The sequence below is a fragment of the Triticum aestivum genome, chromosome 7A (assembly GCF_018294505.1).
Source record: "Triticum aestivum cultivar Chinese Spring chromosome 7A, IWGSC CS RefSeq v2.1, whole genome shotgun sequence".
NCBI classification, from domain to species: Eukaryota; Viridiplantae; Streptophyta; class Magnoliopsida; order Poales; family Poaceae; genus Triticum; species Triticum aestivum.
This window is the reverse complement of record NC_057812.1, coordinates 338,691,872-338,705,329: the sequence shown is the minus strand read 5'-3', so window position 1 is coordinate 338,705,329 and position 13,458 is coordinate 338,691,872.

The following is a 13,458-nucleotide window of genomic DNA, read 5'->3' as shown; positions in this document are numbered from 1 at the left end:
AGTGTGACGTCAGCAGGTCAACGGAACAGGTCTGGGTCAAACCTGACAGTGGGTCCCGCATGTCAGGGTGATTAATTTAATTAAAAGTTAATTAAAACTAATCCTGTTTCATTAACAGGGCTGGGCCCCACCTGTCATTGACTCAGGGGAGTCAACCAGGGCCCACCCGTGGTCAAAGTCAAAGTCGGCTGCCGGCGTTTAGCCGCCGGCGAGCCCGACGCGGCGGCGGGAGTGGTTTTGGCCATTTCGGCCACCAGAGGGGCCGCGGAGACCACCGGAGTGGAGCTGAGGACGACCCGCAGCTCTTGGCGGAGTCCGTTTGGGTCGGGGTGGCCGGAGTCGACGGCGGCGAGCTCGGCTGCGGCCGCCGGGGTTCGGTCGTGCACGGGAATGGGGTTGGAGCTCGAAGTCGAGCAAAGCGAGGCGCTAGGAATGCTCTACGGGGTCTTGCGAACTTGTTGGACTCGCCGGGGTGACCAAATGGTCACCGGAGCTGCGTCGACGGCGAGCTCGGCGACGGCGGAGGTTCGGCCGTGGTGGGGAGGAGGCTATGGTGAGGGAACGAGGGGGATAAGAGGGGGAAACGGTGGCGTAGCTCACCGCGGTTGCAGTGGGCGTCGAAGCGGGCTCGGGGACGTGCCGGAGACGACGAATTCGACGGCGACGATGATTGGAGCCGAAGAGGGGAACGGCGACGTGGCGGCGATGCAGGGCTTCCGGGGACCCGTGGAGCGGTGGGGAGGAAGAGGGAGTTGTGGCGGAGCTTCTGAGCTAGTCGGGGGAAGCGAGGGGTGGCCGGAGATGGCTGCTGTGGCGAACGGCGGCGACGGTGGTATTCGGCCGTGAGAGAGGAGAGCGAGGGAGAGGAAGGAAAGAGCCGGGGAGAGTGAGAGAGAGCAGGGGGGATCGGGACGGGCTGCGGGCGTCGTCCACGCGGCCAGGAGGTCGTCGGCAAGCAGGAGGTGGCCGCGCGGCTGTGCGCGCGCGAGCACGCAGCAGCTTCGGGGCGAGGGGAGGAAGACGACGGAGGGCTACAGTGCTGGGCTGGGTCGGTTGCTGGCTGGGCCGGCCAGCTGGCTGGGCCGCATAGGGAGGAGCCCAGGTAAGTTTTTCCCTTTTTCTTCTGTTTTCTGTTTTATTTAATATATCTGCAACTTTTTTGAATTAAATAAAATACCTAGGCAACTTCAAAAATCACCAAACTATTCCTGGCCCATAGTTGGATTATTTCCAACATGAAACATTTTAGTTTGGAGATATTTGAGCATTTAAATATTTTATATTATTTTAAATGCCCAAATTCAAATATTTATGATTTAATTCAAAAACCCTAGGATGGCCTAGGAAAATGTGCACCATTTTTGGCAGAGGTTCTGAACCAAGACAAAAATGATGGGCATTTTAGAAGGGCATTTCAGGTTCATTGAAAAATTATTTTATTAGCCCTAGTTGGTTTCAGAGGGGACTGGGGGTTCTGTCATCCCCATTTCAAGTTTCTGATGAATGAGTAAACATGATGCAACACTCTAATGCATGACTAGCTAGGGTGTGACAGAGCATCATTGAAATCATCATGCCTAGCTAAAAGGCATTAAAGAAAAGCGCTTGTTGGGAGACAACCCAACACTTTTACCTAATTCTTTTGTGTGTTCACATGATTAGGATACTTTAGTAATCATGTTTTATTGCTTTTGTTTCAATAAAGTGCCAAGTCAGACCTTTGGGATGGCTTATGGTGATAGTTGATTTGATCTTGCTGAAAAACAGAAACTTTTGCGCTCAAGAAAACAATTCTCATTTTTAATAGATGCATCATAAAATGCTGATTCTCTTTGCAAAAGATTAATACACAAATTTCCCAGTTTTTCCTAAGGTTCAGAATTATTGGAGTAGCAGAAGTATGGTTGGAGTATAGATTACTACAGACTGTTCTGTTTTTGACAGATTCTATTTTCAATGCATAGTTTACTTGTTTTCTAGTTTCTATGGCTTATATTACTCAATATAAATTGTGGAAATGATCTTCTACAGTAGACATTGTGTGAGAACAATTATGAATCTTGTCTTTGACAGTACCAAAGTGAAATGGTTTGATCTTTATCATACTAACCTATCTCACGAAGTTCCGTTAAGTTTTGTGTGATTGAAGTTTTCAAGTTTTGGGTGAGATGTCGATATGAGGAGAATAAGGAGTTACAATACCCTAAGATTGGGGATACCCAAGGCACCCCAAGGTAATATTCAAGGAAGATTCAAGCAACTAAGCTTGGGGATGCCCCGGAAGGCATCCCCTCTTTCGTCTCCAAACATTATCGGTAACCTCACTTGGAGCTATGTTTTCATTCGATACATGATATGAGTTTTACTTGGAGCGTCATTTTATTTTACTAGGATTTGCTTGCTGTTATTTAGAATAATATTTTGCATCTTTATTTTCAATAAAAATGCCAAGGATAGCCTTTACCATGCTTATTTTGTAAGTCTATGTGTTGCTGTTTCAAAATAGAAAGTTTATTGTTGTTGCAAAAATTCCCAAGAAAAGTCAGAATGTGATAAAATGATTAAACTTTTTGCATAGTAATCTCTGATAAATTTTATATAGTGTGACAAATTTTCATAATTTTTGGAGTTAAAGAAGTATTGATACTCTTGCATTCTTGACGGATTGTACTATTTTGGCATATTGCTATTATGTTTGCATTGTTTGCATATGTTTGCTTGTTTAATGATTCTATTTGAGGATATGAGTGTTAAATATGCAGAGGCATTTAGTATTCAACGTTGAATAATAATTTTAGTGATTTGCTATAGTAGAGAATGATAAAGTTTTTGCATTGGTTTATACTAACTTATCTCACGAGTTCTTGTTGAGTTTTGTGTGGTTGATGTTTTTTAGATTTAGGAAAACCGTGATATGAGAGGATAAGGAGACACAAAAGCTCAATTTGGGGATGCCCAAGGCACCCCAAGATAATATTTCAAGAAGTCTCAAGCATCTAAGCTTGGGGATGCCCCGACAGGCATCCCACCTTTTCTTCTTCAACAATTATCGGTTAGTATCGGTTGAGCCTAAGTTTTTGCTTCTTCACATGCTATGTGTTTTTCTTGGATTGTCATTTTATCTTGTTTTGCTTGTTGTTTTAATAAAATACTTAGAACTGAATTTTTTTTAAATATAATAGAGTCCCCAAATAGTTATCAGGGAGGCTAGGTAAGGGGCATTCACATCTCGTTAACGAAGCTCTTTTCTGTGTCATTTACTCTTGTGCTTCACTTATATCCTATGAGTAAATTGTTGAATAAATTGAATGTCATGAAGTTGAAATCATAAAATTCCTAGTGGTAGCTTCACATTGGGTTTAGAAAGTGAAATATTTTTAGGCTTGACAATCACAATATTGGTCATACAAGCAATTCACGAATAATTAGTATAAGGAAGAGAACTTTCACATATAAATACACTATGATGGAAATCTTTAGTGATTGTGAGCCCCCATCAAAATATTATATGCCAAAATTGTTGACGTTGGAGAAGGAAGACATCGTAATGGTTTATGTTTGTTCATATTCACATAGAACTTATATTGTCATAGATCCTTCGACATGTGGTGCTTGCCCCCCATCTTTGCTAGCCAAAAATTCCGCACCAAGTAGAGATACTACTTGTGCAGCCAAAAACCCTTAAACCCAAATCTTATTTTCAAGAGTCCACCATACCTATCTAAGGATTGAGCAAGATCCTTCAAGTAAGTTGTTATCGGTGCAATAAGGCAATAGAAATTGCTTCTAAAAGTGTTAGATCAATTGGTGTAAGAGAAAATTGAGCATTGTACGAACTTGTGATGGCAAAGAATAAAAGTGACAGACTGCATAATAAAGGTTGCTATCATAAGGGGCAATACAATGTGACGTTGTTTTGCACTAAGGGGTTGAGCATACAAACAAATAAGTGCATGGCAACCTCTGCTTCCCTCTGTGAAGGGCCTATCTTTTAATTTTATGTATTTACTTTTATGCAAGAGTCAAAGTTTTTCTCTCTATTCCTTTCTATTTTTCTCTTTTGTCAAGCATCATGTGTTGAGGAAAGATCTAGGCACGTATGTCTAGTTGAATATGGGTAGCATGAGTTATTATTGTCGACATCACCCTTGAGGTGAATACGTTGGAGCTCTTACTTAAACTCTGTTGAATAATTTGAATTGCAATTGCTTGGCGACTAAGAACATAGGTTGTTGAGTTTCAAGAGAATTCATTGTTTGAACCTTAACATGTGAACAAGTTTCTACTTTAACATGAGAAGTTTCATAAGAAAGAATTGCTGTTATGATGCTAGGAAAAGTGATTGAAATATCATTGATCAAACTTATGCACTTTGCTCGCATTTACACTTCATAAATTATTTCTTTTATCATTTACCTACTCGAGGAAGAGTAGGAATTAAGTTTGGGGATGCTGATACGTCTCCAATGTATCTATAATTTATGAAGTATTCATGCTGATATATTATCATTCTTGGATGTTTTACAATCATTTTATAGCGACTCTATATCATTTTTTGAGACTAACCTATTGACCCAGGGCCCAGTGCCAGTTGCTGTTTTTTGCTTCTTTTTTACATCACAAGAAATCAACATCAAACAGAGTCCAAACACCGCGAAACTTTTTGGAGAATTTTTATGGACCAGAACACCCAGGATGGGCCAGAGTAGCACCTGGGGGTGCCCCGAGGGGGGCACAACCCACCAGGGTGCGCCTGGGGGCCCAGCCGTGCCTAGGTGGGTTGTGCCCACCTCGGTGGCCTCCAGCACCCCCTCTTTACCCTATAAATTCAAAAATATTCCCCAAACCCTCGGGGTTAACCTAGATCAGAAGTTCCACCACCGCAAGGCACTGTAGCCACCAAAAACCAATCTAGAACCTTTCGGGCACCCTGCCGGAGGGGGGATCATCTCCGGTGGCCATCTTCATCATCCCAACGGCCACCATGATGAGGAGGGAGTAGTTCACCCTCGGGGCTAAGGGTTTGTACCAGTAGCTATGTGTTTAATCTCTCTCTCTCTCTCTTGTGTTCTTGAGATGTCACGATCTTGATGTATCGCGTGCTTCGTTAATATAGTCGGATCATATGGTGTTTTTTCCCTCTCTATCTTGTTGTGATGAATTGAGTTTTTCCCTTTGAGATTTCGTTGTTATCGGATTGAATACTTTTATGGATTTGAGAACACTTGATATATGTCTTGTAATTTAATACTCATGGTGACAATGGGGTATCGTATTGATTCACTTGATATATATTTTGGCACTCAACTTGCGGATTCCCGAGGTGACATATGGGTAATGTATGCATAGGGGTTGATGCACGTTCTTGTCTTTGTTTCTCCAGTAAAAATCTTGGGGCACTCTTTGAAGTTCTTTGTGTTGGATTGAATATTATGAATCTGAGTTTGCTTTGGTGTTATTTTAGTACGAACTCTTGGTTAGATCGATTGGAAAGAATAGCTTCATGTTATTTTAGTACGAACTCTAGGATAGATTGATTGGAAAGAATAGATTTGAGGTGGTTTCGTACCCTACAAACAATTTCGTCTTATGTTCTCCGCTAGATAGGATCTTTGGAGTGATTCTTCATTGCACGTTGAGGGACAGTTATATGATCCAATTATATTAGCACTGTTGAGAGATTGCACTAGTAAAAGTACGGACCCTAGGCCTTGTTTTCAAGCATTACAATACCGTTTTTGTGCCCGTTTACTATTTGCTACATTCCTTTTTTTATTTATTCAGATTATAAAAATATATTTCTACCATCAATATTACACTTTTATCACCATCTCTTCGCCAAACTAGTGCACCTATACAATTTGCCATTGTATTGGGTGTGTTGGGGACACAAGAGATTTCTTGTATTTGGTTGTAGTGTTGTTTGAGAGAGGCCATCTTCATCCTACACCTCCCACAGGTTGATAAACCATAGGTCATCCACTTGAGGGAAAATCGCTACTGTCCTACAAAACTCCGCGCTTGGAGGCCCAACACGAGTCTACAAGAATAAAGTTGCGTAGTAGACATCAAGGAGCTTTACACACTAGTGGATAAGTGCGTTCGGATGGAGGAGGGAAGGAAGTTGCCCAGAGAGGAAGATTGCACTAATGTTGATTCAGAGGACGAGGATGAATCAACTAGTCAAAAGAAGAGCAAGGTAAGGCAGTGATGACTGTTGAAGGTTCTGGTATGCCTAGTACCGACAAGAAGGCCAAAGCCAAGGATACCGGCAAGGAAGCTGCCATGTGTACTGACTGTCGGGAAGCCACTGCTGCCGAGAAAGTCGGGAAGGGTGATGGGCCGTACTTTAAGAGTGTTACCAAGTTGAACAACTTGTCAAGAAACAGAGAGCAGAGTATGAGAAGCGTGATAAGGAAAAAGGTCAGAAAAAAGGCCAAGGTGGTGAAGTAAATTGCCCCAGCAAATCCTTTCGGAACCAAGGAAAGACCGCCAGGGGTCGAGAGAAGGAAACCTGTGATGATGGGAGTGATGGAGCATATAAAGAGTAGTACAGTGAGCAGGTGTTTCAGAAGGCCACATACGCCCTATGCATTGTCGGAGGTGCATCTCTGCACACTTTCTCACTGCCAGCTCAATCGGTGGGCGCGAGAAGTCAATGCCATGGAGCAAGCGCCAAAGGCCCGGAAGCCACTCAAAGGGTCTCGTACGCCCATCATCTTCGATGAAGAGGACCATCCTGGCCGTACCACTGCAATAGGATGTTTGCCATTGTTGGTCTCTCCAACAATCCACAACCTCAAGGTCACAAAGATGCTGGTGGACGGCGGGGCGGGGTTGAATATGATTTCCCCGACAGTCATTAGCAAGCTTCAGATAGGAGAAGAAGAGCTAGAGGTTACCAGCACGTTTCAAGGATTTAATCCTGGCAAGAGCTGTCCTAAGGGAAATATCACGTTGCCGGTAACATTTGGGGGAGAACTGAACTACCAGACTGAGAGGCTTGTGTTTGATGTGGTCGACCTCCCCTTGCTATACAATGGGATTCTTGGACGCCCGGCTCTGGCTAAGTTCATGGTGGCATCCCACTATGGCTACAACACCTTGAAGATTCCTGGGCCGCTGGGAGTCATCACTATCCCATCAAACGAGAAGGATGCAATCATTTGTGTGGACAAGATGTACCGGGATGCAGTCGCGGCAGATGCAGCGGCGGCTCCTGCCAAGGAAAGTAAAGGAAAGAAGAGAGACTGTAGGGTCTCCGACAAAGAGTCCGGGAGGCGTGCCCCCACCGAGTGCACGACACCCATTGATGACAAGCTGGAGTGTTCTAATAGCAAGAGATCCAAGGTTGCTGCACCCCAAGTGAAGAAGGTCCCGGCAGGGCTGGCTGGCGTTGATGGTACCTTTACTATCAGTGCCACCCTCAATGACAAATAGGAAAGCGCGCTCGTTTCCTTCTTGCAGGTGAATGTCGATGCGTTTGCCTGGAAACCATCTGATGTTCCCAGGAAGGTAATCGAGCACCACCTTGCTGTCTCCCCACATGCCCTACCTGTCAAGAAGAAAGTCCGGAAGCAGGCCTTGGAGAGGCAGCAGTTTATTGCAGAAGAGATCAAGAAACTGGAGGCAGCTGGTTTGGTTAGAGGAGTACTTCACCCCACGTGGTTGGCAAATCTAGTGGTAGTCTAGAAGGCTAACGGGAAGTGGAGGCTCTACATAGATTTCACAGATCTCAACAAGGCTTGCCCGAAAGACCCATTTCACTTGTCGTGCATCGACCAGATTATGGATTCCACTTCAGGTTGTGATTTGCTCTCCTTTCTGGACGCATACTCTGGGTATCACCACATCTCAAATCCAAGGAAGATGAAGAGAAGACCATGTTCATCACTCCTTGTGATACGTACTACTTTGTCTGCATGCCTTTCGGATTAAAGAGTGCTGGGTCTACTTTTGCAAGGGCAATCCAGATTGGTTTTGAGCCACAGTTGCACAAAATCATCAAGTATCAAACTTCTCATAGTATTCAATGCACTATATATGAAAGTTTTTATTATATCCGTCTTGGATGCCCATCATATGTGGACTAAATTAATAACCAAAGCAAATTTCCATGCTGTTTAGGACTCTGAAAATAATATAAGTGAAGCACTAGAGTTCATCTATTTCTTCAAAATAAAACCACCACCGTGCTCTAAAAAGATATAAGTGAAGCATTAGAGAAAATGACAAACTACTCCGAAAGATATAAGTGAAGATCAATGAGTAGTCGAATAATTATGCAACTATGTGAAGACTCTCTAACACTTAATAATTTAAGATCTTGGTATTTTATTCAAACATAAAGCAAAACAAAAGAAAATAAAATGACGCTCCAAGCAAAACACATATCATGTGGTGAATAAAAATATAGCTCCAAGTAAAGTTACCGATGAACGAAGACGAAAGAGGGGATGCCATCCGGGGCATCCCCAAGCTTAGGCTCTTGGTTGTCCTTGAATATTACCTTGGGGTGCCTTGGGCATCCACAAGATTAGGCTCTTGCCACTCCTTATTCCATAGTCCATCGAATCTTTACCCAAAACTTGAAAACTTCACAACACAAAACTTAACAGAAAACTCGTAAGCTCCGTTAGCGAAAGAAAACAAAACACCACTTTTAGAGCTAGAATGTCGGTCTTCTCACTTCTTCGTGGCAACTCCTAGATAGAGGTTCTTCCAGTAGTTGGGCCCACAGGAAGCTTCTCCACCAACCTTCAGTGCTATAAATACTCTAAAATCTCAAAAACTCTAGGGGAGTCGATGAAACACTTTCCAGACGACGCAAGTTCCACAACCACGAGATCCAATCTAGAGGCCTTTTCCGACACTCTGCCGGAGGGGTCAATGATCATGGTGGGGTTCTTCATCATCCTTGTTGCCCCTCCAATGATGCGTGAGTAATTTACCACAGACCTACGGGTCCGTAGGTAGTAGCTAGATGGCTTCTTCTCTCTTTTTGATCTTCAATACAATGTTTTCCTCGATGTTCTTGGAGATCTATTTGACGTAATGACTTTTTGCGGTGTGTTTGTTGGGATCCGACGAATTGTGAGTTTATGATCAGATCTATCCATGAATATTATTTGAGTCTTTGCTGAAGTGTTTTATGCATGATCTTTATAGCCTCGTATTTCTTCTTCGAAACTTTGGTTTGGTTTGGCCAATTATCTATTTTTCTTGCAATGGGCAGAGGTGCTTTGTGATGGGTTCGATCTTGTGGTGCTCAATCTCAGTGACAGAAAGAGAAATGACACAGATGTATCGTTGCTATTAAGGATAACAAGATGGGTTCTATTCCTACATGAATAGATCTTGTCTACATCATGTCATCGTACTTATTGCATTACTCCATTTTTCAATGAACTTAATACACTACATGCATGCTGGATTGCGGTCGATGTGTGGAGTAATGGTAGTAGATGCAGGCAGGAGTCGGTCTACTAATCTTGGATGTGATGATTATATACATGATCATCTCCTTGGATATCGTCATAATTATTTGCTTTTCTATCAATTGCCCAACAATAATCTGTTTACCCACCGTATGCTATTTTCCCGAGAGAAGTCTCTAGTGAAATCTATGACCCCCGAGTCTATTTCCTATGATATTAAAACAAAAAAATATTGCCGCACTTTTGATTTATTTATTTTATTTTGTGTTTTAGTTAGAGTTATTTATCGAATCTCATACAATTTAATCTATCTCAATACCAAGGAGTGATTGACAACCCCTCTTACGCGTTGGGTTGCAAGTTTTTGTGCTTTCCATGCATGTGCTGCTTACATAGTGTTGCTTGGTTCTCCTACTGGATTGATAACATTGGTTACATAACGGCGGGAAATACTTACCTTTGCTGTGCTGCGTCATCCTCTCCTCTTCGGGGAATTACCAACGCAAATACAAGCAATCAGGAATAATTTCTGCCGTCGTTGCCAGGGAGGATCGTGTCAAGACAGTCTCCGGTCAACTTGCCAATTTCTGGCGTTGTTGCCGGGGAGACATCATCAACAACTATCAGGTTCCTATGCACAAACTCTCATCTCCTTGCAATAACTTTATTTGCCATTTGCCTCTCATTTTCATCTCCCCCACTTCTAAAATGTTTTTGCAAAAATACAAAAATATTATTCGTTTGTGTTTTTCTCGTTCGATCTTTTTGTTTGCTTGTGTTCTTGTTTGCATAGTAATGATGTCTCAAGAAAATACAGAATAGTGTGAATTTTCCAATACTTATAATAATGATTTTATTAGTACTCCAATTGCTCCTACCGCCGCTAGTGCGGAATCTGATGATATTAATGGCGCTTTGTTGAATCTTGTTATGAAAGAGAAATTTTCTGGTAATCCTAATGTGGATGACGCGCCCCATCTAAACACTTTCATAGAATTGTATGATATGCAAAATAAAAAAGATGTGGACAATGATATTCTGAAACCAAAATTATTTCCTTTCTTTTTGCGGGATCGTGCAAAAATTTGGTTTTCATCTTTGCCTTGTAATAGTATCGATTCACGGGACAAGTGGAACAATGCTTTTATCTCTAAGTACTTTCGTCCCACGAAAATTATTTCCCTTAGAAATCAAATCATGAATTTTAAGCAACTTGAGCATGAACGTATCACCCAATCTTGGGAAAGGATGAAGTTGATGATAAGAAATTGCCCTACTCATGGTTTAAATCTGTGGACGATCATACACATTTTTTATGCGGGGTTGAATTTTGTTTCTAGATATCTTCTAGTTTCTACCGTGGGTGGTACTTTTATGGAAATTACTTTGGTTGAAGCCACTAAATGGCTTGATAATATTATGGCTAATTATTCACAATGGCATACCCAAAGAGCACCCACTAGTAAAAAATTAATTCTGTTGAAGAAATGAGTACTTTGAGTGAAAAAGTTGATACATTATGAAATTAGTTGCTAGAAACAATGCTCCTATTAATCTAAGTGATGTGCATTTGTCTAATTTGATTGAGAAAAATAGTGATCCTGTAGATGTGGATTTTGTCTCGCGAAACAATTTTAATGACAATACTTATAGAGGTAATTTTAATCCTAGGACTTCTCCTGGAAATTCCTCTAATAATTATGGCAATTCCGATGGTAATTGTTCTAATAAAAATAATAGGATGCCCTCTGATGTTGAAAGCAATATTAAAGAAATTACCAATGCTCAAAAAGTTTTCAACACTACGATTGAAGAAAAATTGAGTAAACTTGATGATATGTGTAAGAACATTGATAGAATTACACATGATGTGGAAATCTCAAGATTAAAATTTCTCGACCCAAAGTTTATATAAATTAATCAATTGAAGCTTTATATGTTTCTAGGGATGAAAGTAAAAAAGGAACCGCTATGCTTACAACTAAAAGAGAATTTTTAGAAAGAGCATTTTTGCCCGATTAGTTTGATAGTAATGATGAAGATGTTAAGATGACTAGTGTTTATTCTATTGATTCCTTGTTTAGTAATATTAAAATTGATGATAAGAAGACTGAAGAAGAGTCAACTTTAGCTAGAAGTCGTCCTCATAATTCGGAGGGTGAAAATCTTTTTGAAAAAATTGATAAAAGTGGGTTTGGAGAGGTAAAAATTTAACTAGTGACGTGCCCACTCTTTTGGATTACAAAGACTTAAATTATGATAGTTTATATTTGGTTGAATGTATTTCTTTGTTACAATCCATGATAAATTCACCCAATGCTTAAGAACAAAATGAAGCTTTTACTAAACACATTGTAGAAGCAATGATGAAAGCTTTGGAAGAAAAGTTAGAATTAGAGATTTCAATTCCTAGAAAATTATATGATGAATGGGAAACCACAATTGAAGTCAAGATAAATAATTATGAGTGTAATGCTTTATGTGATTTGGGTGCTAGTGTTTCGACAATTCCGAAATGTCTATGTGATGTGCTTGGTTTTACCAATATTGAAGAATGTTCTCATAATTTGCACTTGGCGGATTCTACTATTAAAAAGCCTTTGGGAAGAATTAATGATGTTCTTATTCTTGCACATAGGAATTATGTTCCCATAGACTTTATTGTTAATATTGATTGCAATCCGTCTTGTCCCATCATACTTGGTAGACCTTTTTACGAACTATAGGTACCATGTTTGTTATGAAAGAGGGGAATATAAAATTTCAGTTTCCATTAAGAAAGGGTATGGATCACTTCCCTAGGACTAGAATTAAGCCACCATATGAATCAATCATGAGGCAATCCTATGGATCAAAATCTAAAGAAGACAATACTTGAATCTATGCATTATGCCTAGCTAGGGGCGTAAAACGATAGCGCTTGTTGGGAGGCAACCCAATAGTTATATTTGAAAATTTTGATTTTCTTTCTGTCCTTCAATAAATATGAAATTACACTTCTGTTATGATTGTGTATTTTGTGTTTTAATTAGTGTTTGTGCGAAGTGATGCCTTTAGGGTGGTTTGGATGATAGTTGATTTGATCTTGTTGGAAAACATAAACTTTTCCATCGAGTAGCTGAATTTTTAAAAATCACAAAAGCGATGAAAAATTCTAAATTTTCTTACACAAGATTGATATAAAATTTCCTACGTTGTTCTATTGTTTCAGAATTTTTAGAGTTACAGAAGTATGGTCAAAGTCCAGATTACTACAGACTATTCTGTTTTTGACAGATTCTGTTTTCATTGCATTGTGTGCTTATTTTGATGAATCTGTGGATTGTATGGGGGGTTATTGTAATGCCCCGAGTCCGATGCGCCAGGTGTCTTCTAGTTATTGACTGTCATTCCCATGTCATTTGCTTGCGTGTTGAATTTTTCCATGTCATCATGTGCATTGCATCCTCATGTTTTCAAAACTTGCATTCGGTCATCTTCTCCGTTGTTCGTTTCAACATCCGACACTCTCACATGCACCCGTTGCACATTCTAGTTCTTGTTTCATGAGCGGGAGGAAAACGTCCTCGGAATGGGTCGAGATTTGTCGAGTGGCCTTGGTATATCACCGGTAGACCGTCTGTCAAATTTCGTTGCATTTGGAGGTCGTTTGATGCCCCAACGGTTAACCGCGTTAACCGAAACCCCTTTCTCTTTGCAGCCCAGCACCCCTTCATAACAGCCCACTAGCCCGTATAAACCCCCTCCATTCTCTCCATCGTTGGACCACGATCGTGTGGGTGAAAACCGCACCTCATTTGGACTCTCCTAGCTCCCTCTACCGATAAATTAGTCACCCCCTTCATTTTTGGGCGAAACCCTAGCTTTTCTCCTCCTCGCGCCGCCGGACACGTCCACCCCCGCGCCAGACATGTTCGCCACTGCCCCATGCCCAATCCGCGGCTGCCACGTCACCCCGCCACCGTCTCCATAGAACCTACCACCGCCGCGGCTCGCCCGGCCCGCAGCCGGCCCGCCCCAG